Source organism: Terrapene carolina, unplaced genomic scaffold (assembly GCF_002925995.2).
Source record: "Terrapene carolina triunguis isolate 2854851 unplaced genomic scaffold, T_m_triunguis-2.0 Scaffold706, whole genome shotgun sequence".
Classification (NCBI taxonomy): Eukaryota; Metazoa; Chordata; order Testudines; family Emydidae; genus Terrapene; species Terrapene triunguis.
In genome coordinates, this window is record NW_020665057.1 from 1,405,596 (window position 1) to 1,431,721 (window position 26,126).

Below are 26,126 nucleotides of genomic sequence, written 5' to 3' on the forward strand. Positions count from 1 at the left end.
CAGGTCTGCAAAAAAGATTGTAATCCAGTCCCCAGGAGAGTGGGTGTAAGGGCTAAATTGGACCTAACTAAGGTTTGCTATGGAAATGCTATGCTTAGATAAGATGCCATGTGTGTAGACCTTTTGTTGTTCTAACCCTTGCCTGTCTGATTTAGTCCTATGCATGAATACATAATGTTTTGTTTTGAAAAAAAAGATCAAGATCACTGCCTTTTCGTCTAGTTCCTGAATGGAAGCCTGTAGCAGGGGCCAAATATAGTTGGATCTGCTGGAGAAACACAGTTGGTAAACAGGGGTTTTGTAACCTAGAAACCCAATCTATAAGTGGGACAAATCACAGGATTCCACTCTGAGAAGTGTTGGCACTGGGTCTGGCACGTGGAAGGCTACCCATGAAGAGACTGAGAGAGAGCTCAGAGATAGAACTTATCCTGAAACAATGACAGTGGGGTACAAGAGAATGGCCCTATTATTTTTCAAAGGGATTTCCCTTCACCAGAGAATTTGGAGCTGTCACTGGAAAGTTAACCACTGAGGTTTTTTGCTGTTTCTTTTTACACTATATTCGGTTTGTATGCTGTTTATTTCCAGCACCACAACTGGTTAATAAAGAGATCACTGAGGTAATACAAAGGTATTAATGCAAGGAGACTGTTCACAGAGAAACACTAATTAGCTATCAGCTATAGCCATTCAGTAATCTGTCATTTAAATGATGAGAGGATTGTGTATTTACTACTCCCGTTTTCAGCAGCAGCAGAGTTTGCTGATGGGCTTTGTTAATGAATGTGACCTTTTTACTTTGGGCATCTCATTATATCCTGTTGGAATATTAACTGCTCTCTCTAGTAGTTCATTGACAACCTATCCTATTGCATATTGTACCTCAAGGACTCTGTTTTAATCACCAGTTGCTACCTACACTTTCTTTTCTGTTCCGTATATTGCTTTTAAAACTATTTTAAACATTGTGAAATGATGAGTCATTAGGATTGATTGCTTAGAATAGGGATAGTCAACCTCTGGCACGTGTGCCAAAGGTGGCACGCAAACTGATTTTCAGTGGCACTCACACTGCCTGGGTCCTGGCCACCAGTCCGGGAGGCTCTGCATTTTAATTTAATTTTAAATTAAGCTTCTTAAACATTTTAAACACCTTATTTACTTTACATATAACAATAGTTTTGTTATATATTATAAACTTATAGAAAGTGACCTTCTAAAAACGTTAAAATGTATTACTGGCACACAAAACCATAAATTAGAGTGAATAAATGAAGACTCGGCACGCCACTTCCGAAAGGTTGCCGACCCTTGGCTTAGAAGATATAGAGATAGATAAATAGAATATTACTGCATTCATAGTCTGCCTGTCCATGCAGTCCTTGGCCTCTCTTCTGAGCTTGCCAACCAGAGCTGAACTGAGACCACCAATTAATTTCACATAATTTATCAATTACTTTTCCTTCATTCTGGACCTATGGTGAATTTGAACCAATTGCCTAGAAATGAAAGTTGCTACATCCTGTTGCCAGCCCACTGAAGACCCCAGTCCATCTGAACAAGTTAATGAGTTATGCAGCCGTACACAGAGAAGAATGATCATGTCATGAAAGCACAGGGCTGAGAGTCAGATCTACATGCTGTTCCTGAAACTGCCACAGTCCTCCTTCAACAAGTCACCTGTGGCCTGATTTCATGCATGCTGAGCACCAGCAGCTCTTGTTGATGTCAGTGGGGGCTGAGTGTACGCAGAAGCTCTGAAAACTAGAGCATTAATCTCTTGTGCCTCAGTCTCCCATCTGCAGAATGGGCTAATAATACCTACCTGACAAGGATGGTCAGACTTCACTTTAAAATGTTTAAGCTATAGAGGTGAAAAGTATTACTATATTTACTGATATATGATATAATGATACATTATTTGCAGCATTGTTATAATGAGGAGGAGATAACATACCCTTTTAACTAAAACTAATATTGCATCTGTCTTCAAAAATAGGCTATTGTAAAGCTCAACTTTAGCCAACAATTACCTTGCAGTGCTATGTGAGTTACTGCACTAAGCAAGGGGGAACACTGCAGTATACTATATTAGAACCACTGTATGGTAATGGGGGGCACGACCTATTTTCAGACTTTAAAAGTAATCTTAATATGAAGCGCTCTTGAAACTTGCTGTCCTTCACTTAAATGAAGGAGGGTGGATTGATAGTGTTCCTGTTGTGTTTCCCGTTAGTGTCAGTGAAACTGATGGATTTCCTGCTCTCTAAAGTGCAATATTCAGGCTCTTCCTAGATTGGACTGTCAGTCAGTTTCATGAACACTCTGCCACTGCTGCTGCTACAGCACATACGGCAGGGAAGTAACATGGGAGATGGGAGGGAGACCACCATACGGAGAATAAACAAACAATAGGGGAGACATTCAACATAGGGAAGAGAGATGGAAAAGAGACATTACAAGAAAATAGATCTTCCTCCTGAGACTAGGTTTCAATCACATTCTAATCTCTTCTCCTCCGTGGTGGTGTCACTGCGCCCTCTCTCCCGATAAGAAGGGGATGGTTAAAACATCAATACTTTTTGAGGCATGAAGATAGAGGCAATCGTTATTCTATCACATTCTTTTCACTAATTTCTAGAGTGTACGTGGGGAGCAAGGTTGGAGAACAGGTTTTCCAGGAAGAATGTACATACCTTACATGGCTAAGGTTGCTGACAGTTAATGTTGTTTGAAGCAATATTTACTTCTGCTCCTTGCTCTATGAACCCCCTTGGAAAGATCACAGACTGTAACCATGAAATGGCCAGCCAATGTATTGTGCTGCCAGTTGCTGGTGTACCGGGAGACTGATGACGATGATATAAGAAAGGGGTTTTTTTTTGTGCTGCTGACTGAGATCCATAAGCTTGGGGTATTATTGTTCTGTGGCCTCTTGCTCTCTGCTTATATTTGCAGTACTTCCGCCTTTGTACACCTGCCAGTGCCACACCTCATGGGAAAGAAAGCACTTCCTCAATGAACACAGCAAAGTTTTTATATTAGTTCATTCCCTTCCATACGATTTTGCCCAGGAGTAGAAAGTACAATATGAGCCAATATCTATAACAATGCCATTTATTCCCTTTGTTTAGGGTTTTTGAGCCCACATTTCTAAAACTCATCTCTGTGCTTCATCAATAATATAGTTTAAAATATGACCCTTTTTTTGACTCACTGCAGCTATAGCTTTTAGCTGCACTTTATCCTGTTTTATTGTTGCTTCTATAATCAAACAGAGTGTTTATGTGCCTTTTGGGATTAAATGAGCCCTCAGAATTGTCTGGCCACTTCAGTTTATCATGCATTACTCAGCCTGTCTCCATCCAGCTGGCTTCATTTCCAGTGTCCCACAGATCAGTGCCTTCACTTCCACACACCATTATTGCACCGAGAGACTTCTGAAGACATTCATCGCTCTTTCATGCAGTTCCCAGCTGGATGAGACTTTAAAGATGGGTGCTGAATATGCTATTCTCTACCTCCCTTTGTCCCCAGCTCTTGGGCAGGTCAGTGGGTCCACAAGTGTTCGCTCTGAGTGCAGAGCTTGGCCTATGGAATCAATATTAAATTCACTCAATCTTTAGAGCTGATAAAACATTGGTATTTAACAGGTTTGTGCAAAGTTAAAGGGCCAAGGTTAAATCATTCAGCTGTAAAAAGCAGTGACAGAAACAAATTTAAGCACCGTCCCCTATGTAGCTATCACATTGTGGGGTGCAATCCCAATCAGTCAGGGTTGTTTCACCACCTGGCCTGCAACTTGGGTGCCTCACAATGCCTTGCTATTATGGCTCCCAACCTGGGCCTCTCACAAACAGCCAAACAGCATGCAGGTCACACCCTGAGTGTCTGTGTATAGCTGCAGTCCTGGTCCAGCCACTCTGACCCCAGCAGCATGTCAGCAACACACCAGCCACAGTCTGGTTTCCAGCAACCGTGGTTACTACTGCCTGGGTGGCCCCACCAAATTCCCAACCCAGGATTTTCCCTAAAAACATGTATTCTCCACTGTCCAGTCCTCTCCTGGACAGTTCAGATATTAGAGGTCCATTGCCCCTATAAATGGGTCAATGTATGACTGCTTGCTACTTTAATTGGCATTAACAAACAATTCAGTTTAAACACAATACTGGATTAGTTTTGATTAAAGAATAAACCAAGTTTATTTATCAACAATGAGAGATTTTAAGTGAATACAAGTATAAGGTATTAAAGTGAGAACTGGTTACAAGAGAAATAAAGATAGAACACTTCCTAGTAGCTAAGACTTAAGAAACTAGACTTGGTTCAAGGTAAAATCCTTACCACAGGCTCCCATCATCATTTCTGATCAAATTTTCAAGTCAGGATCTCTCACAAAGTCCAAAGGCTGGTTCCTTTGTCTTCTTGGATGAAAGAGAGGAGTTTTTGCCCCTGACTTTTATAGTCCAGTCAACCTTTGAAGTGCATTTTCCTGAAAGTTACCCATAGATAAACTACCTTCCACTGCAAGGATGGAGGTATGAAGTTTCTCTGTAAAAGAGGTTCTTCTTCGAGTGATTGCTCATGTGTATTCCACTATAGGTGTGCGTGCTCGCCATGTGCACCGGTGCCGGAAGTTTTTCCCTTAGCAGTACCCGTAGTGGGGGAGCACCGCTGCGACCCCTGGACTGGCGCCGACATATCGCGCCATAAAGGGGGCTGCGTGCTCCCCCCACTGTCAGTTCCTTCTTGCCGCCAGTGAAGGTAGTCGGAACTTGCTCCAGCTTAGCTGCAGCTCTTCTAGCCTTAGTGGACTGCAGATCTTCCCCTACCTAGATGACTGGCTGCTCAAGGGCTGGTCTCGGTCTCTGGTGCAGCAGCAGACGAGTTTCCTGCTAGGCACCTGCGGGGCTCTAGGTCTTCTGGTAAACGAGGAGAAATCCACGTTGATCCTGGTTCAGCGCATAACCTTTATAGGGGCACTGCTAGATTCCCAGGGGGCCACGGCCTCCCTCCCATGGGACAGATTCGAGACGCTCACAGCACTCATCGCAGGGGTCACAGCCTTTCCGGTAACCACGGCACGGGTGTGCCTGCAAATCCTAGGCCACATGGCAGCATGCACCTATGTGGTGCGACATGCCAGGCTCTGAATGAGGCCCCTCCAGCTTTGGCTGGCCTCCCGGTACTCCCAGGCCAGGGACAGTCTGGACAAGGTTGTCACAGTGCCACCCAGGGTGGTGGCAGACCTTCAATGGTGGACCCACCCGAGCAACATGCTCCAGGGTATTCCCTTACGAGAGCCGCCCCCCTCTCTAGATCTGGTGTCAGACGCCTCGGACCTGGGCTGGGGAGCCCATGTGGGGATTTTCAGGACCCAGGGTATGTGGTCTCCCAAGGAGCTGACCCTGCACATAAATGTCAGGGAGCTCAGGGCTGTACGCCTAGCGTGCGGGGCCTTTTGCTAGCACGTGCACAGGAAGGTAGTCAGAGTCCTCATGGACAACACGACCGTCATGTATTACATCAACAAGCAGGGAGGCACGCGCTCCCGGACCTTATGCCAGGAAGCCCAGCTCCTGTGGGAGTTCTGTGTAGCCCACAACATACTCCTGTGGGCCTTCTACCTGCCTGGCAAGAGCAACACGCTCGCGGACCGCCTGAGCAGGGTGTTCTCCCAGCAGCACGAGTGGTCCCTGCACAGGGAGGTAGCCAGGGGGATCTTCCTACAGTGGGGTACTCCCCATGTAGACTTGTTCTCCACCGCCCAGAATCGGCAGTGTCCTCGGTTCTGCTCCAGAGTGGGAGTGGGCGACGGGGAAATATCGGATGTGTTCCTGCTCCCATGGTCGGGGGCCCTGTTGTACGCCTTCCCGCCCTTTCCCCTAATAGGCAGGGTCCTCCAGAAGGTGAAATCAGATGGGGCGATGGTTATCCTCATAGCCCCAGATTGGGCCCGTCAGCATTGGTACGGGACCCTACTGCAACTCTTAGCGGCCCCGCCTCGCAGGCTGCCCCTCCGCCCGGACCTCCTCTCCCAGGAGGAGGGTCGTCTCCTCCATCCCAACCTAGCCGCGCTTCACCTGACAGCGTGGCTGCTCCGTGACTGACCGAGGAGGAACGCAGGTGTTCTGTGGAGGTAAGATCGGTCCTGCTGGAGAGTAGGAAGCCCTCCACACGTCGAACCTACCTCGCTAAATGGTATAGGTTCTCTATGTGGGCGAGGGAAAGAGGTTCCTCTCCCTCTTCCGTGTCTATCCAGCTTGTCCTTGATTACCTCCTGTCCCTTAGGACCCAAGGGCTGGCGCCCTCCTCCATCAGGGTGCACCTGGCGGCCATCTCGGCCTTCCACCCTCCAGTGACGGGACAGTCCGTGTTCTCCCACCACGACTTCCAGGTTTTTGAGGGGTTTGGACAGGGTGTTCCCTTACGCTAGACCCCCTGTTCCGCCTTGGGATCTGAACCTGGTGCTGTCATGCCTCACGGGGTCTCCCTTTGAGCCATTAGCCACATGTTCGTGGTCCCACTTCTCCTGGAAGGTGGCGTTCCTGGTGGCTATCACCTCAGCCCGCCGGGTCTCCGAGCTTAGGGCGTTGACTTCTGAACCGCCGTATACGGTATTCCATAAGGACAAGGTTCAGCTCCGCTCTCACGCTGCCTTTTTGCCGAAGGTGGTCTCGGCTTTCCACATGGATCAGGATATTTTCCTCCTGATCCTCTGTCCTAAGCCCCATTCCTCTAATGAGGAACGTCTCCTGCACATGTTAGACGTGTGCAGAGCGCTGGGCCTTTCAGGAAGTCCCCCCAGCTTTTTATTGCTTCGGCTGAGCGCATGAGGGGACGCCCAGTGTCTACCCAGCGGATCTCCTGCTGGATCACCTCGTGCATTCGCACCTGTTGTGACCTAGCAGGGGTTCCCCCGCCTCCTATTGTGAAGGCGCATTCGACAAGAGCCCAGGCCTCATCTGCGGCCTATGTGGCTCATGTCCCTATTCAGGACATCTGTAGGGCTGTTACGTGGTCCTCTGTCCACACTTCCTCATCGCACTATGCCATCGTCTCCCAAGCAAGGGATGACGCCAGGTTTGGTAGGGCGGTGCTCCGCCCGGGTAACCCTTAAGAATTTACCTTTAACTCCTACCCGCCGCCATCAGGGGTAGCTTGGAGTCACCTATAGTGGAATACACATGAGCAATCACTCGAAGAAGAAAGGACAGTTACCTGTTCTGTAACTGGCGTTCTTCGAGATGTGTTGCTCAGGTGTATTCCACATCCCACCCTCCTTCCCCACTGTCGGAGTTGTCTGGCAAGAAGGAACTGAGGGTGGCGGGAGCACGCAGCCCCCTTTATGGCACGATATGTCGGCACCACTCCAGGGGTCGCAGCGGTGCTCCCCCACTACGGGTACTGCTAAGGGAAAAACTTCCGGCACCAGTGCACGTGGCGAGCACGCACACCTGTAGTGGAATACACCTGAGCAACACATCTCGAAGAACGCCAGTTACGGAACAGGTAACTGTCCTTTCCATGTTGTTGTTTGTTAAAATGAAAATCGATCTGTTCCTGCCCCCCTTCACTGACAAAGACTGGCCACTTGAGCAGTGATTGCCCATCAACTTTGACACCTGGCTAGAGGCATCAGCTTGTCTTCCGTCTTTGAGGAACAGGTTGATCCCCTTCCAGGACTTGTTTGGAAAACACATTTCAGTCGTAATTTCAGCTTCTGTTAAAAACTACATATAATTAGGGCCCTAACAAATTCACGGCCATGAAAAATACGTCACAGACCGTGAAATCTGGTCTCCCCCTGTGAAATCAGGTCTTTTGTATGCTTTTACCCTATATTATACAGATTTCAAGGGAGAGACCAGTGTTTCTCAAATTGGGTGTCCTGACCCAAAAGGGGGTTGCAGGGGAGTCCCAAGGTTATTTTAGGGGGGTCGTAGTATTGCTACCCTTGTTTCTGCGCTGCTTTCAGAGCTGGCTGGTCAGAGAGCGGTGGCTGTTGGCCGGGTACCCAGCTCTGAAGGCAGCACCCCGCCCACAGCAGCACAGAAGTAATGGTGGCAATACCATACCATGCCACCCTTACTTCTGCATGGCTCCCTTCAGAGCTGGGTGGCTGAAGAGCGACAGCTGCTGATGGAGGGCACAGTGCAGCAGGCAACAGCACAGAAATAAGGGTGGCAATACCATACCATGGCATCCTTACTGTGCGCTGCTGCTGGCAATGGCTCTGCCTTCAGAGCTGGGCTCCCAGCCAGAAGCCGCCGCTCTTCAGCTGCCCAGCTCTGAAGGCAGTGCCGTTGCCAGCAGCAGCACAGAAGTAAGGGTAGCAGTACCGTAACCACCCCTAGAGAAACCTTGTGACACCCCCCTACACACACAACTCCTTTTTGGGTCAGGACCCCTACAATTACAACACTGTAAAATTTCAGATTTATATAGCTGAAATCATGAAATTTATGATGATTAAAATCCTGTGACCCTGAAATTGACCAAAATGGACTGTGAATTTGGTAGGGCCCTACATATAATGTTGCTACCTACATTTCATCATGATACTATTGACCAGCAAGTTATTAGTTTTCAAATGATACCTTACAAGACATATTTTGTATAAATATTATTACAGTGGTGTATCGGGTGTGAATATAGGGTTCATTTGGTCACAGTAGGTCCATTTCTAGCCATAGTCTGTGACATTAAAACAAATTACAGAAAAATCCTGAGCAAAAAGTTCTCTCCTAGAATAGATACTATAGGCCTCATTCCCCTCTCATTTATACCAGTTTTACACTGCTGACTCCAGTCCTGATTTATGCTTGTATGAAAGGATAATCAGGCTTCAGGATTCATTGCTCCTCACAGCATCTCTGGATAGTAGTCAGCTTTTAGGTTAGACAAAGATTCCCTCCCAACCTTCTAACACACTTATTACGCTCCTTCCCCAAACTCTCTGATACAGACAGTTATAGTCCCACCCCTGAGGTGTGGCTTACTCCTCCTCCCTTTTCTCTCCGTGGTGCTTGCGATCACCAGTCTTTGGAGCATTTTCTGCCCTGTCCCCATGTTGTCTGGGACCTGGGTTCTTTTCTGGCATCTGGTGCCTCCACTCAAAGTGACTCCTCACTTTCCCATATACCCAGGCCTCCTAACCCTTGAGAAAATCAATTATAATACTGCTAGCTTGCAAGGACTGTAAAGCCCATTACGCAAGGAACAATAAAGTAAATAAAAAAATCCCTGCAAAGGAATGACACACCAGAAATAACAGCATAACAAAGGGGGACTTTGCTGGGAATGGGAAAGTAGGATCTGGAGAATGGAAGGGTTAAGGTTAATTAATTATTAATGAATATTAAAAATAAAGGAATTCCCCACCTCCCAACACTTGCAAACTCCAGTTCTTCCCTGGCACCTCCCTGAGGCAGATGGTATAGCTGAGGTTAAATGTCCTGAGATGGAGTGTTGCAGCTCTGTGGCATTGACTGGCTTAAATAAAAGTCACCTTACTTTTTCTTCACCCCTGGGTAGGACAGGGTCCTCTCCTGACTCCAACTGGGATCACTGGTTCCTGGGTCTGGAATCCTCCTGGGGTTTCAGCTGGCTCTCAGTAGCCAGTGCTGGATCAGATCTCTCCCTCTGGATGTGGGTTGCTGCAGTGCCGAAACTGCCTGGTTTATGCAGCTAGAGCCTCAAAGCAGCGCGAAACTCACTTCAGGGGAAGTAGGCGTTTAGCAGGGACTCGGTGAACTGCACTGTCCCTCCTCCAGCTTCCAAACTCAAAAGTGAAACGACATGCTCTCCCTGTGTCTATCAGACTGTTCCCTCATTGGGAGCTGTTAAGCCGCTTGTCTCTGGTCCCTTGGATTGCTTGTACAGATTGCCCCATGCAGACACCTCCCTATTGGCCTCAGCAGGGGTTTCTAGTTCCATCTGTCCCTACCCCTGACTCGAAGTGTGCTGGGAATGAGGTCAGAGGACTGGTGCAGCTATTTTAGTTTTAGGCCCTTTTTGTAGGGCCCCCTAAAGGCTCAGAGTGGAGCTCCAGAAGCTGGCAAACTCCAAGTGGCTGTTACATAGGACTCAGCATGACCTAAAAGTGAACAAATTCAAACTACTGCATTAAATACCTTGCCTCTCTTTTCAACATTTCAGGCCAGATCCTCAGCTGGTGTGAATGGGCATAGCTCCACTGATTTCAGTGGAGCTATGCCAACTTATATCAACTAAGGATCCGGACCCTCATCTCTACTGAAGGAACTACAGCTGGAGAAAACCATTAAGATGAAAAAGTTTGTTAAAACAGTAGGTAAACTGAAGATTGCTAACATGAGATGAATCATGCAGCGTGAGAACTCTGGATTAGCAAGTGGTGATCTCTGTCACTTTTAGAAAATTGCTACACCAGTAAAAGAGGAAAGGATAGGGGGAGAGAGAATTACATGTGGGAGAATAACTTGCAAGATAAAATTTATTCAGCAAATTGTGCCAATGTTCTTGTTTATGACAGAATAGATTGTCATGGACAAAATAGATTGTCCCTCTCCTTCAAAAAAATGATTGAGTCTGAACCCTTCTGGTCTCGTCTGTGACAAAATTTGAGTTGGAGACCTAGCTCAAAGGAAAACAATACCACACTGGTAGTGGCTTGTGTTTTTGAAAAGCAGGACATGCTCATCGAGAGGCACATATGCCTGCTGCATAAAATAGAGTACTGCTACCTGTTGTACAAAAGTGAAACGGCACTAACAAGAATGACAGAGGAGTGTGCTACAACTTCTTCCTTTCACATCTGGCCCTGCCAAGTTAACAGCAAGATAGAAACAGTGTTGGAAATGGAATATATTTTACATGCACCACTGAAGAGAAAATGCATGTACGGGGTGAAATTCTCAAATCCTTTATAAAAACTGGGTGGCTGAGCTTTTTGTTCCTGATTTAAAACCTATTGAAGTCAATGGAAAGATTCCTATTTTTTTTTAACAGGCTTTCAGCCATTCCCTTTATGCATGTCTGACCTGAAACCAACGTGATGAAATATATTTACTGATAGCAGTCAGACGAATCCTAAATCAGATTGTGTGTTTTTTGTTTAACTTTGACAAATCAGACCACTAATGCAACAGCATAGTAAAAGGAATTGGGGGATATAGGCCTGTACCACTTAAGTCAATAGATATTTATTACTGTCTTCAAGGGTAGGCTCATCCCCTGCATCCCTGAAATAACTCTTGCTACTTTTTCTAACATCAGACCAGCAGCCTTCAAAGTGGGACAATCCTAAAAGAGATGTAAATAATTCCTTATACCATGACATTCTTCCCAGCATTTTGCTATGAATTTTGAAGCAGATCCTCAGCTGGAGCAAATGTGTGTAGCTACACTGAAGTCAGTGGATCCATTCCTATTTAAACTAGCTGAGGATTTGAGCCTTTTTAGTATGTTGTCTTGCAAGACAAGTGTGTGAAAACGTGTCTTCATAATTTTACACTGACATTCTGCTATTGCATTTTTGCTGGGGCATGGAAAGGAAGACATATTTGAGTGTGAATCATAAAATACATGCATTAGTGAAATGCAAATTAGCAAGGCTCCTCGCACAAATAAACATTCAAAAGTAAGCTTCTCTGGCCAAATTCTCTTCTGCCTTCAGCACTGCAACTTTCACGTGGTGTTCACTCCTTTATCAAATTGAGTTCTATGCATGTAGAAAGAGCAGAGTTGAAATCCTGGATGTGGATCTGAAAGCAGAATTAATGCGCTTGATGCTTTATCTAAACCTTCAAGAAATGTTGTATTTGATCATGTACCCACCTATTGCTAAAAGTTTATTCAATAATATGCATTTTTGTTATTCCCTGCAGTGCACCTCTTCATTCTGTCTTGCATCAGCTGCCTCTGTTCAGCATCCCACACACGTATCCAATCTACATCTTGACTTATGCTCAATCTACTGCACATATTGCTAAGAAAATGACCATGCTCTCATCACTGCAGTTTCTGCACCTTGGAATCATACGGTTTGGGCAATCGTGGCAAAAGTCCAGCATTGCTGAAGAAAGTAGTAATAAAAATTTCTTGTCAAGTCAGCACTAAATTTTACACTCTTTCCTTGCTGTTTATTTCAGTTGATTCTCTAAATGAGAGGTTAAGAAAAAAACTGTGCCTTGTTTTGCGTATCGTATTTTATACTCATTTCAACTGCTACAAAACTGTTAGAGAAGTGCAGCTAAAAAGTGCCACTAAAAAGCTGAATAAGATGCTTGATTTAAATGGACTCACATGCACACAACTGGTGAAGTTATAAATACAGAGAAGTTGTATGTTTTCCTTTCTGTTGTTTAAAAACATTTTTATACAAATTTGTAATGTCTGTTTTTACAGGAAACTTGCCTCTTTTGCCAGGAGGAATGACTGTATTCTAATTAGAGCTACTTTCTAACAGCCATATCTTTGTATATTAAGTTTGGAAGTAAATCAGCACGAGTTATCTGCAGCTATAAGCATGATTACAAAAAATAATGTTTACAAGGCAGGTTTGTGTTTGTGTATGTATGTTTAATAGTGTGCCTAGGGTAAACTAGAAACACAGAACCAGGCTCTAACCTCTGGTAAACCTATGCAATCCCAGTAAAACACATGCAGTGATTGGCATAACCGAGCAGAATTTGACTCAAATTGTGATCTGCATTCACATAGCAACATACTCTGAGATTGAAATGAGCACCCTCAGTTGTGCAGGAAAACTTACAAGATTTGAAGAAATGACCCTTCTTATCCACACAAGGGAAATGTACAGGTATGTATATGCAAGTTACACTCTAGCCAGTACTGTATCCTAGAGATAGCACTCACACAATGCTAGAACTGATTGAAGTGTTTGTTGTCAGCAATTTAGTTATTGGTTTTTCTATCTGAGAACAATTTTTGCAGGTCATGAATTTTACTGATTTTTTGGTTATTCATTATTGATTGGCAAATAATTTTCCTCAACACATTTAGGCCTGTGTAGGGTTACCATATTTAAAAAATAAAAAATGAGGACACTCCACGGGGCCCTGGCCCTGCCCCTTTCTAACCCCTGGCCCCGTCCCAACTCCGCCCCTTCCCCGCCCAACTCCGCCCCTTCCCCAAAGTCCCCGCCCTAACTCCGCCCCCTCCCCTGAGTGCCCGCATTCCCCCTCCTCCCTCCCAGCCACGCGAAAAGAGCTGCCCGAGCGCTACCGGCTTCACGGTTTGCCGGGCAGCCCCCAGACCCTGCGCCCCCGGCCGGCGCTTCCCCAGCGCAGCTGGAGCCCAGGAAGGGAAGCGCCCAGCCGGGGGCGCAGGGTCTGGAGGCTGCCCGTCAAACAGTGAAGCCGGTAGTGCTCGGGCTTCGGGCAGCCCCCATTCCTCTGCGCCCCCCGGAGCCCGGGAGGGGAAGTGCCCAGCTGGCGGCGCAGGGTCCGGAGGCATGGGGGCTGCCCGAAGCCGGTAGCGCTCGGGCAGCTCGGCTCTTACAGAGCCCAGGAGTCAGGGAGCACAGTAGCCCCCGGTGCCCGCTCTAAGGTAAGCCAGGGAGTATTTTTCCCGGACATGTTCGGCTTTTTGGAAATTCCCCCCGGTCGGGGGTTTGATTACCAAAAAGCCGGACATGTCTGGGAAAAACCAAACATATGGTAACCCTAGGCCTGTGCATTGTTCATACACTGTTCACAGTGAGTCATATCAGACATTCAAAATTCTCAGTCTGCCCTTTCAGCTGTGTAATTAGGCAACTAAGTCACCTGATACGGTTTCTGTTCCCTGACTGGATGATCTAATGTAAGCATCTCCAGTGTGAATATTCTTGTTAATGCACAAGCACCTGAATATGTTTAAATAAAAGTTCCTCCCTGAACAAAATACCAATGTCTATGGAAAAGAAAAGGCTCTGAACATGGTCAGATTGAGGAACAATTCAGGTGAGTGAACATGTTCACTAAGACTTTTTCCTGCTATTTGCCCTGATTTAGCAAAGAGTTATTTGTGACAAGAAAGAGAACTGTTACAAAGAGAGATGATCTGAAGAGCCAGTGTTTGGATCTGGTTTAGATTTAAAGTAGATTTCAGGGTCTGGATTTGACACCAACAAAATCTTTTGAGGTATTTTCATGAAGTTGTCTCCCACACCTGTGTATAATTTTAAGATGATTAGGGCTGGTTGAAAATTTTCTGTTGAAACTGTTTCACCATAGAAAATTGGGTTTTTGACTAAATGTCATTTTTTTGTGAAAAGTGTCTGCTTTCTGTAGCAAATTTCTCATTTTCATTAAAATCCAAAACCTAAAAACTATTGGTTTTGGCTGGAAATGTTTGGTTTTACTAAATCAGACTGTTCTGTGACAAATAAAGACAAAACAATTTTTTTTCCCTCCGGGGGAAAAAAAAAAACATTTCCCCACCTGCTCTAGTTTGGACTGAAGGTTTTGATTCTGACCTGTTTCTAGTTCTGCTCTTACTCTTAATCTGCTGCTACCCTTCTTAATACCCCCACACACACACACACACCAATGGTTACCTCAAGTCATTTGCTTGCCTGGTGACATTAAGCCAGACTGTGTGGATTGCCAGAGTCTCCCTGAAGGAAGAGAGGCCTGTGGCATGTTTGGCCCTGTGTGTCTTTTCTCCTGAACCCCGAAATGGGTGACCTCCAGCGGACCTGAGCCAGAAGGCTGACTTTCCCTCGCCAGACCTGTACAGTAGACCACCTGGATGATGAGGGGCTGAGTGAGTACAGCACCCAGTCATGTCCTAAGAGGGCACTGGGGAAAGACTAAGCTTTAATAGGCACACTGAGCTCAAGAGGAACCTATTTGTTCTCGGAGAACAGTGTTCGACAATGATCAGGTAAAATTCTTGAAAATAATATATCTTAGTCACTGTTTTTGCTTTTCCTCTGTTCAACTTGCTATTACATGTCTCTTCCATTCTTCCATGATTTATGTGAGGCTGTTACTTTTGATGACAAAAGTATCATGAGGGCACAGATTTAGCTTGACATTGTCTCTGACTGGCCAAATTTTGTAAAAATATAGGCATTAATTCTTCAGTCTTAACATAGGCACCAGACTCATACAAATAAGCATCAATTTGCTATTGATTATTAGGTAAGTGCTATATGACATAGTGTTTGCTCCGAGGGGCTTACAGTATAAATTGAGATGGTGCAAATCAGATGACAATTCTCTGGTGTTAATAGAATATTTTCGCTAGTTTCCTTCAGTCTGCTCAGACTATTGGTTGGTTTTTGTGAATATATATAGATCTTGGGTTCTCAGCACGGATGTTGAAACCCCCAACAAGTGACAGGAGGTCACAACCACCCTGCCATTCCCATATTGCTAAGGGGGAAGGGGCGTGTATGTATACTAGCTAGTCCCATGTGCGGTATTTAAGAATTTTAGAAATTTTGCAAAAGGAACACCACAAGTCAGAAGAACAGCAAGAGGCAATTATAGCAAGAAAACCACTCCAAAGGATGGCATTCCAATTTAATGAGCTTTGGTTATTGGTAACTATAAAATGCAACCAGAATTGCTTCCACCATTACATATTTTCTGGATGTTACTATCTTTAGTATTTTGTTATTTTTCAATTGATTTTTTTCAATCCAGTTTTAAATGAGTAGAGTTTAGTGTATGGAAAGATAAATTTGGTGTTTTCATTGCTCTTTGCTTATCAGTAAATCTTGCAGCACCTTCATGGGTGTGTTTTGTACACTCTTATTACATGCTATGTGTTTGTACAGTGCCTAGAACAATGGTCCTTAGTTGAACTTCTAAATTAATGAATTAAATAACAATACTAATAACAACTATTATTTTCTTACATATCCTTTTAATGACACACTTAGCCAAAACAAATTGAAAGCCTTATTCTCTAATAACTTATTTCTTTATAGCTGATATGAGAATTAATGGCATACCCTAGAGGTGCATATGGAAATGCTGCAGCAGACAGTAAAACGAGAGGATTATGATACTGCATTGCACACAAAAGAGGAGAAAGGCGGACATTTTTGCTTTTGGCCTTATGGTTATCCTCTCTTTTCCACAGTCCTGAATTAGATCCAAATAGCTGTAGCTTAGAAGCCACCAAAAACCTGAGGGATTATTCTCTTCGGAGGGCAGGGGTACTCATTAGTGTCCATGGGGTATGGGAAGGGGTGTGGCCTCGTAAACACATGGCACCTGAGGATCTGCGGGGACTCCTACTCCCAGTCCCATGGATTTTGGGGTATCCAGACCAGGTGTTCATCAGTGCTTTGCTCTTTACCACATGGCCAGTGGGCTTGGTCTAAAGCCTACTAAAGTCAATGGCAGTCTTTCTATTGACTTCAGTGGGCTCTGGATCAGACTCTAATTTTGTTTCTTATAAGGAGACATACTGAATCCCCATTTGCTGCAAGGCAAAACACACAGAGGGAGACTTCTGAGAAAAGAAGGAAGAGATATGACATCATTGCTATAATGTAGACATGTCAGCAAGAAAAGGAGCACTAAAAACTCAGTCAAATTCCGCTCTCATATAGTTGTAGTGAAGTCAATGGAATTTGTAGGCACAAACCCTAGGACATAATCATTCTAATTCAGGAATGCAACAAAGAGAAGATAACCATGGAGCCAAATTTTGTGTACTTTATGTAACTAATATAATTGACTTAATTCGGTCTACTCACAAGCAGGATTTGGCGACTAAAGCCTTTGAAAGATGCTGATCGAACCATCTAATAAACCCAGCTTATCCACAGAATTCTTAGATCTTGCATCTGTTGCTTTCATATAAAAAACCCATTGTGCTTGACGGATAGTGTCTCACTGTTACATAATGGAAGACATAAAGTAAAAGTAAATATTTTAAACTGCTGTAACTGTCACTGAAATAGCTTTAAACACAAGCCTTGTCGCGAGTGATATGGCAAAAGCAAAACAATGTTCTGATTTTTCTGCTAGAAGAACACTGATATTTTTCCCACTGTCACTGACACTGTGCTGTCCTACAAAATAATTGTCTCCAGAGGAATCACTCACATTTTTAATGACTTAATGAGCAACTTGCACTGCCTGTCCACAGAAACTCTCCGGTGTTACCATGTGCAGCCAAACCCTGCTTGCCTTTTTTCATCCAAAACTTCCACTGAAGCAGGATTTGACTTGAACTGTTCAATATTCTCTCCATGCTCCCCTGTGCTTTAATCTGGAATGACATGTCCTATCAATGTCATGCACACTTTTTTTGTCCCAGCTCATCTCTAACGTCCCAGCGCACTTTTGTGAGTGCCAAAATTCATATCTTATCAGCCATACATAGACCTTAATAATGTAGACTTTGTGGAATGGAATCTTACAGTGCTCTGTCAACAAGCTGAGAACAGGAACCTCTATCTTGTTTATATTTGACATGATCTGCGAAGCCAATAGCCAAAGTACCCTTTTTTTTTTTTTTTTTTTTGTCAGCACAATGGTTTATACAGTCTTCAGTGGGTATTCCTAGAAGTCTTTGTACTTCAGCACATGATGTATGTGTGAGTTAGCAGTGAAATCATTCTCCTTTCTGCTGTCAACAAAAGCAAAAGTGTGTCTTTCTCATCTGTCATGTGCACTGCAACGGTAATCCTCTTGCATTACTGTCTGCTGCAGCATTTCCATGTGCACCTCCAGCGTGTGCCACTAATTCTTGTATGAAGCTATAAACAAATAAGGTATTAGAAAATAAGGCTTTCAATTTCTGTTGGCTAAGTGTCTTTCATTAAAAAATATGAGAAAAAAATAAATGAAGTAAAAATAATACTACGACAATTAACTTATTTACAGTATCACATAGAGGTCCAATTAAGATCAGAGCTCCATTGTTCTATGCACTGTACAAACACAGAGCACATAGTAAGACAGAGTGAAAAACACACCTATGAAAGCACACCCGGCAAGCAAAGAGCACTGAAAATACCAGTTCTATCCTTCCTTACACTAAAGTGTACGTCATTAAAACTGGATTAAAAAATAACAAAATACTGAAGACAGTAACATACAGGATAAAATATAATAGTGGAAGTGATCCTGGTTTTATTCTGTATTTACCAATAACCAAAGCTCACCAGACTGGAATGCCACCCTCTGAGGTGGTTCTGCTATAATTGCTGCTCTCTGTAACTCTGACTCACAGAGTTCCTTTTGCAAAATTTCTAAAATTCTCAAACACCTCACATGAGACCTTCCAATCAGTCTCCCACACCATCTGCATAGCCTATCATTTTCACTGCATTGCAGGTGCTCTGGAATTTTTCCATTTAAAAAGCCTTCTCCAATCTCAGATATAACTCTCAGTTCTTTAAGGTGAAGAGTGCCAATGCTGGAGGTCCAAACTATGAAGTCCAGTAGCAGCTATTGAACTCCTATTTCCCTGTTGGTTTCCAGGTTGTCTTTTTTTTTTTTTTTTTCATGCTGGTCAGTGGTGCATCTTTTGTAGAACTGAACAGAAGAGACTCTGAGTTTGGATGTGGATCTGGTTTAGCTTCAGGCTACAATTCAGTGTTCAGATTTGAGGGAGAATCGGGGGTAGAGTTTGGATTGAACAGTGATGAAATCTTGTGAGGAAACATGCCCTTTCCAGTTCTGGCTCTCACTTGGAGCCAAATCCACCAGGCAGTTCAAATCCAATTTCAAACCTAAATGAACTTCAACCTCCCAAAATAAGCAATGGTTCAGGTTTTAGGCTCACTTTTTCATTCACCTGTTGTCTTTTTTTTCAACTTGACAGTGGTTAGCTTTATATCCTTTTCAGTATTCTGACTTTCAACTTTATAGCTGTCCAACAGCAATGAATCAATTCAATCCATTTGTTGACTATTTGTTCAGATTCCAACATAAATTTAGTACATGTAGCAGACCTGAAGGGAGTTGGCCTAGCCAATGTATCTTCACTAGTTAGGAAGGGTTATATTGTCGAATGGCTCTACCAACCATGAATCACATGGACATATTCCATTCATTATCCCTGTACTGTGTGTATAATGTGCCAGATTTATTTTATTAGTGGGGCTGGGACCCAGGGTATAAAATGTCAGTGCTGCTGAAGATTGATTTCAAATAGGAAATCTCTATCATTACAGGAGTAATATCCAGATGATGAGAATTTTACTAACAGTCCTCATGGAGGGGCACTAAGAATGAGTGGGAGAACCGTGGTCACACAGACTGACTGACTGCCCATTTAATATATTATGACCAAAACTCATTTTGACAAACTTCAAAGTTACTTTTCAATAGAGCTTCACTGAATAGATCCAGAAGTAGGCTAGGAAAGAGGAAAACTTTTTCTCTACCCACTCCGGCAGATAATTTGGGTAGCAGGTAGTCTTGCCTTTTCTAGCTGCAGACTGCAGTTACTGAGACTCTAAAACAAGAACTATATCAGGAAAGCAGCATTAGTTTAATGGGAAGGGAAAGTGGTCTAAGGGAAGGAACAATGGTTTTGTGCTCCAGGCTCCATTTCCAGCCCTGCAAAAGACTTGTCACGTGACCCGGGATGAGTCACTTAATCTCTCTGTTCCTTGGTGTTCCCAGCTGGGTAAAAGCACCTAGCCCTCAGACTAAATTAATCAAACATGTGTAAAGCTCTTTGGGAGCCTTAGGAGGAATGTGCTAGATATGTGCGAAGTGTCATCATGATTCTAACAGAGAGTGCCAATTATGGCCACTTCATTGGTGTGGTATTTCCATAAATCCCACTTAAAGGTGCAAATCCAGCCTGTGCCAAGTGTTGACATTATTTTTAAAACGTTTGCACTGCAATGGTATGAAGGTGCAACTGATATCAGATGTTGCACACAGAAATCAGCTTCTGAGATGTCTGCATCTCATTAATTGCTCCCACAGACTTTTTTTATTTTTTTATTTTTTTGGAACCTGAAAATTACAGGTACAGAACGGAAAAATTACAAGGGCAGAGAGAGCCCTATTATAACCCAAACCATAAAAGCTTATGAAAATCAGATCAAATAAAGATGAAATACACCAGGTATCATTTTTAGACAGCATGGTATTTCAATTAATAGATTGATATAGACTTTAAGGCCTGGAGGTTCCATTATGATATATAGTCTGACCTCCTGCCTAACACAGGCCATAACATTTTACCCAGTGATTCCTGCATCATGCCCATAACTTCTGGATGAGATATAGCATAGCTTTTTAGAAAGACATCTAATCTTTATTTTAAAGACTTCAAGTGATGGAGAATCTACCACATCACTAGATAAATTGTTGAAATGGTTAATTACCCTTTCTGTTAATTTTTTGCACTTCTAGCTTGAATTTGTCTAGCTCCAACTTTCATCCATTGGACCTTGTTATGACTACTTCTGTTAGATTAAAGAACCCTCTGCTACCAGAAAACTTCCCCCTATCCATGTAGATTTTATGATCAAAGTCACTGCACTTTTAAAAAAAACTTAATTGGGACAGCTGTTTAATTGGGATGACAAACACATCCCAGTTTTCCTAATTATTGTGAAGTTTACTGTAGTATAAAAAGATACAGTAGAACAGGCAACCTTTCAGAAGTGGTGTGCCGAGTCTTCATTTATTCACTCTAATATAAGGTTTTGCGTGCCAGTAATACATTTTAATCTTTTTAGAAGGTCTCTTTCTATAAGATGTAACTAAACTATTGTTGTATGTAAAGTAAATACAGTTTTTGAAATGTTTAAGAAGCTTCATTTAAAATTAAATTAAAATGCAGATCCCTCCGGACCGCTGGCCAGGACCCAGGCAGTGTGAGTGCCACTGAAAATCAGCTCGCGTGCTGCCTTTGGCACTGTGCAGTGGCGTATTATTGCCTAGGCCAACAAGGCCTAGGCCGAGGGTGGCAAATTTGCCGGGGCGGCAAATTTGCTCTTGCCCCCTCTCCAACTCCGCCCCTTCCCCAAATCCCCGGCCCGCCTCCTCCCCCAGGTGCGCCTTGCTTCCCTCCTACCTCCCTCCCAGGCTTGCCGCGCTGGGAGGGAGGGAGAAGCGAGTTGCAGCGCGCTCGGAGGAGGCAGAGCAGAGGTGAGCTAGGGCCCGCGGGCGCGGGGAGTAACGGGGGGCCGGGAACCGTTCCCCGGCCCGCCCCAGCTCACCTCCGCTCCACCGCCGCCGCCATCCCCCGAGCGAGCCGCAACTCCCCTTCTCTCTGCTCCCTCCAAGGCTTGCCGCGCGAAAGTGCTGGGAGAGAGGAGAAGCGAGTATCGGCGCGTTCGGGGGATAGCGGAGGTGAGCTGGGGCCAGCGGGCACAGGGAGTAACTCTTGGGGGGGGGGGGGGCGGGGAACCCCTCCCTGCCCCAGCTCACCCCTGCTCCACTACTGCCATCCCCCTAGCGTGCCACAACTCCCCTTCTCCCCCCCTCCCTCCCCGGCTTGCTGCGGGGGAGCGGAGTTGAGCTGGCGGGGGAGGAGGGCGCGGCGGCAATTTTTTGACGGCCTAGGGGTGGCAAATTTGTTAATCCATCCCTGCACGTGTGCCATAGGTTCCCTACCCCTGCAGTAGAACAATTCCACTTACAAGACACACCACTCCATATTTGCATCCTTCTGAGTTGTTGTTGTTTGTAGTGTAGAAATATTTAGAGGGCCCAATTGGGAATAAGACTGTGCGCGCACACAGTACAAAAATAGCCTGCTCCAGAGTCTACTGTCCAAACATATGAGAGACAATAGGTGCATACAACAAATGGCAGAAGACAAGGTGACAGTGGATAGCATAATAAGCAACATCCTTATGGAGATGTCCATGTCTTGATTAAGAGTGAGAGGAGCTATAGATAAGTATGGTGTATACTTTTAAAACAGCAGGATTTATTTCATTAGTCTCTTGCCAGGCTTTAGTTAACAGTATGTCAGAGAACTCTGAAGAAGAAAAAAAGACACTAAAAGAACAAAAGTGCCTATGGTTTATTTGTATTTAAAAAGGGATGGTGGGGGTGTAAGTCAGCTGTGCAAAGGGCTTTTCTGGCACTCCTGGTAAAATTTCTTTTACCATAAAGCTTTGGGGAAACAAGGGCCAGTGTGGGAGACCTGAATTTTGGCACATTGCTTACTGGTGGCTAGGGCACTAGCTTAGGACTTGAAACTTGGGTTCTCCAGATCCCTGCTCCACCACAGATTTCCTGTGTGATACTGGAGAAGTCACTTAGCCTCTTTGTGCCTCAGTTCCCCTCTGTAAAATGGGGAGAATAGCACTGCCTTGCATCACAGGGGTATTGTGAAGATAAATACAATAAAGATTGAGGTTATCAACTATGGTAGTAACGGAGGCTATATCAGCACCGTAGTTTTATTTAGGGTCAATAGCAGGCAAGGTCCCCCACCACCAACTAATATACACAACTTTGTATCACGTGGTTTTATATTTTGTGGAGGATTCTCTCATTTGACAGCCTCATTTCTTCCATCCCCTTGACACAGGCTGATGGGCTACACAGAGTTCTCTACTTGTTCCATTTAGAAGATTTCAAATAATCTATGCCCTATATAATGCTTGCTTTAACTTCCCTAGCAAACAAAAAGGAGCTCAAACAAAAATATGATCTGCCTCTTGCAGACAAAATCCAGTTGATTTAGGAAGAATGATTTTTTTCTACATTAAAGAACAGAGGGTGAAAATGTCTTTGTTTATATTATTTCATTGCCAGTTTGAAAAAAGTCAGATAATGTATTGGTTATTCCTGATTGGTAGAAGGGAAAGCTGTGACAAATGGAAGTTGAAATTAACTAGGTTTGAGCGTATTAAATTTTTCTGCCCTCAGAAATGTTATAAACCTTACAACTTTTGCTGTTTATACTTAGAAGTTTTCTTAATGATATGCTGTACGGTGAGGATATCTTAATTCATATACTATAGTACTGTACACATTAGCTATGCTTTGTTTAAATCTATTGTGATACAGCAGGACCAGAGAGCAGCAGGACAGTGGTCATATTAAAATTCCAGGGAAATGGGCAGGCGTAAACCCGCCCAGGGCTAAAGGACCCTCCCGCAGCCTTTGGGGAGGATCCAGTGAGCCAGGGAACTCAATTGATTACAAGGGACAACAACAAAGAAAACAAGGGCAGGTGTGCAGGTCGAAGAGTCAAAAAGAGAGAACCTGAAGGGGACACTAAGCAGAGAACCCCAGACAGAGCAGGAGAGTGGTCCTATTGAAATTCCAGGGAAGTGGGCGGGCATAAGCCCTAGGATGATCAAGGCCTTATTCCCTGTGGACTAGGGAAAGGTTACTACAGGGTAATTGGAGCACCTGGAGCCAATTAAGGCCCTGCCCAAGACCTAATAAAAAAAACCCTGCTTCAGTAAGACAAGAGGAGGGAAGGAGAGTTGACTAGAGTTTGGAGGAGTATTACGGTTAATCAGAGGACCAGAGAAAGGGAAACCCTGCCCAAGGGGAAAGAGGGTAAGAAGCCCACGAAGCTGAAGGTGCTGGGACCTGGAGTAAGGGGGCGGACCTGGGTCCCTGCCCCACTCCCTGATTCTCCCCCACTGGGGCACTAGCGGAGCCCTCATTGCCCAAGAATAGGGGCAAAGGGTGGCACCCTGACGCACCACACTAAGGAAAAGTGTGGGACCCAGTATAATAGCATCAGCCATTTGCCACACTATTTTTTTTTCCCACAAAGGTCAGTAATAGCATCATATATTACAGCTGATTGCTGACCTTAATACAAGTTCTATATTTTTTGCGTATTATACATTTTAGCTGTCAAATTCATGTCCAATCATAAATCCTATAAAAGGAATGTAAAATGAGTGAACTAAACATAAAGAAGTAACACCCAACACTGTTGAGCATTTCACAGTAGAAGCACATCTTGCTTTTATTTTTCATACAGTAAGTGAATGAGCTCTTCAGAGCTTGTGTTGCACTCCCAATACAATCTTAAATAAAGCCACACTTCCAATCTGTAATATCTACAAGCCATAAAGTAGTGACTACTTTGAAAATAAACATTTACAGTTTTGGTGCCTCAGTGCTGTAGTTCTCAGTCAGGCAAAGCTCACATTGATTTTAAATGGGAGTTTTGCCAGGGTGTATGGACTGAGGCACATCACCTTCTTTTGGCCAAGTTAAATGACAAACTCAATATGTATAAACTATTTGCACCTCCAAGGGAAAGGGTTAGGGATCAGAGGGTTAGCCTCTCAACTGTATGGAAAGCCATCCCTACGCTTGCAGTATGATAGACCCCCTGGGTTCTCCCTTACAGCTAGTCCAGTTCAGTGAATTTGTGGTGTCGTTGAGACTCATGGTGCACATGCATTTATGAGAGGAAGGTGAAAAAACACCATAACATATCTTGTCTGCTGTGGAAGAGGTGGAATCCTTCCTGACCCTTGCACTGATCAGCTCCTACCATGAAACATGAGATTTGATTACTCCTATTTTATCATAACATGCTCCATAATCTTTTAAATCCAGCTCTGGTATTGGACCGCATAACTTCTGTAACAGTGAATTCCAGAGGCTGACTAGTTTTATAATCTGACAAGGAATTCAAAGTACTTGTCTTGCACTAGGCCACCATTACATTAATACGTATATTTGTAAATGCAAATAACCCAAGTGATAGATTTTTAAAATAATCACTTTATTAACAAGGAATATCTTAACTCACAGGTACCCTCGGTGCAACTCCACTGAAATCAGGGCAGTTTGGCAAATTAGTAGACAGTCATCAATCTGACAGACTCCACTTCTCCAACTCCAGTTTATAAGCAATCCCCCTTTCCTGTTGTTTTGCAGCAGAACTTAGCTAAGGAGCCTGCTGACATCCCTGAGGTGAGTGAAGTGAATTAAGCAAAGAAGAATTTGTGTTTATTCCTGCAGCACTGAAAACATGACACAACAAAAAATTGCTTTTGCAACTGGAGGAGACAGTATAAGGAAAGAAGACAATCTTAGTTTAGGTTTCCAAGATAATATTTCAAAGACTAGAGAGCAATAATAAAATCAAGAGTATATTTTTAAAAAAGGAGTTGACAGGGCATCTATGAAGTGAGTTAGTACTTTCTTCAATATACCAAGTTTGATTACATGAAAATCAAGGCAGTGGTTAGATTAGATTAGACAGGACTAGACTGAGAAATTACCCTCAACCCTGAGTATGGGACAGTGTACAGGTGCAGTGCCCCATGAGTTGCCACAGAGAATCCAATAACTTCCTTGTTCCCATGAAGAAATAATTTATTGCATCTCTATCAGGAGTATGTTTTACCATGCCCCCCACTCACTCCTTCCAACCTGTACTGGTTCAGCTGTGTTGGTTTCCAGTTGGCTCAAATTCCTTAAAGTAGCACCCAGACCCCACCCCATCGCACCCCCTTGCTTATTAATGGCTGCCTGGAGACTGCTTTCCCTACCCTGGGTAACCCTCTGCAGGCACACGGGATTGGTGGCCTTTACATCCCCTTACTGCCCAGCAAGGCCACATAGGCTCTGTTACAACATAGCCCAGACAAAGAGCTGGCTGAATGTTGGAAAAGAATTCTCATTACATATTTCCTTGAAAAAGACCTAAAATTCACCAAATAAATTATGACAGGTTTCAGAGTAGCAGCCGTGTTAGTCTGTATCCGCAAAAATAACAGGAGTACTTCTGGCACCTTAGAGACTAACAAATTTATTAGAGCATAAGCTTTCGTGGGCTACAACCCACTTCTTCGGATGCATATATGCATGTATGTTGTAGCCCACGAAAGCTTATGCTCTAATAAATTTGTTAGTCTCTAAGGTGCCACAAGTACTCCTGTTATTTTTGCAAATAAATTATATGATCAACAGACCAGTGAAATGAATGGATGGACAGATGGATCAACCAAGCAAACAACAAACAAAATATTTGTTGACTATGGAATTTTTAGAATGTCACAAAATCCACACACTGAATTATTCAGCCAATCTTATGTGACCAGCTGTTATTACAGAGCAGTTTACCCAGCAGAACAAGGCAGCGTGAGAGCTCCATACCCACTAGCTGCAGTTTATGCATTCAGGAAAGGCAAGCATGTTCCTAAAAATATTCACTGCATTCACATCCAAGGTATGTTCTCTGTACCTAAAAGA

The 26,126-nt window shown here is 44.0% G+C and overlaps 1 protein-coding gene across 1 annotated transcript in view; it reads left to right on the forward strand.

The window, feature by feature from the left end:
- The window catches only part of LOC112114849 (B-cell scaffold protein with ankyrin repeats), a 77,349-nt gene extending 64,804 nt beyond the window's left edge, over positions 1–12,545 (forward strand). Inside the window, exon 11 of the mRNA XM_029913505.1 lies at positions 11,877–12,545. The gene's annotated coding sequence lies outside the window, so the exon portion shown is untranslated. The remainder of the gene's footprint in view (positions 1–11,876) is intronic.
- The last annotated feature ends 13,581 nt before the right edge of the window (positions 12,546–26,126 follow it).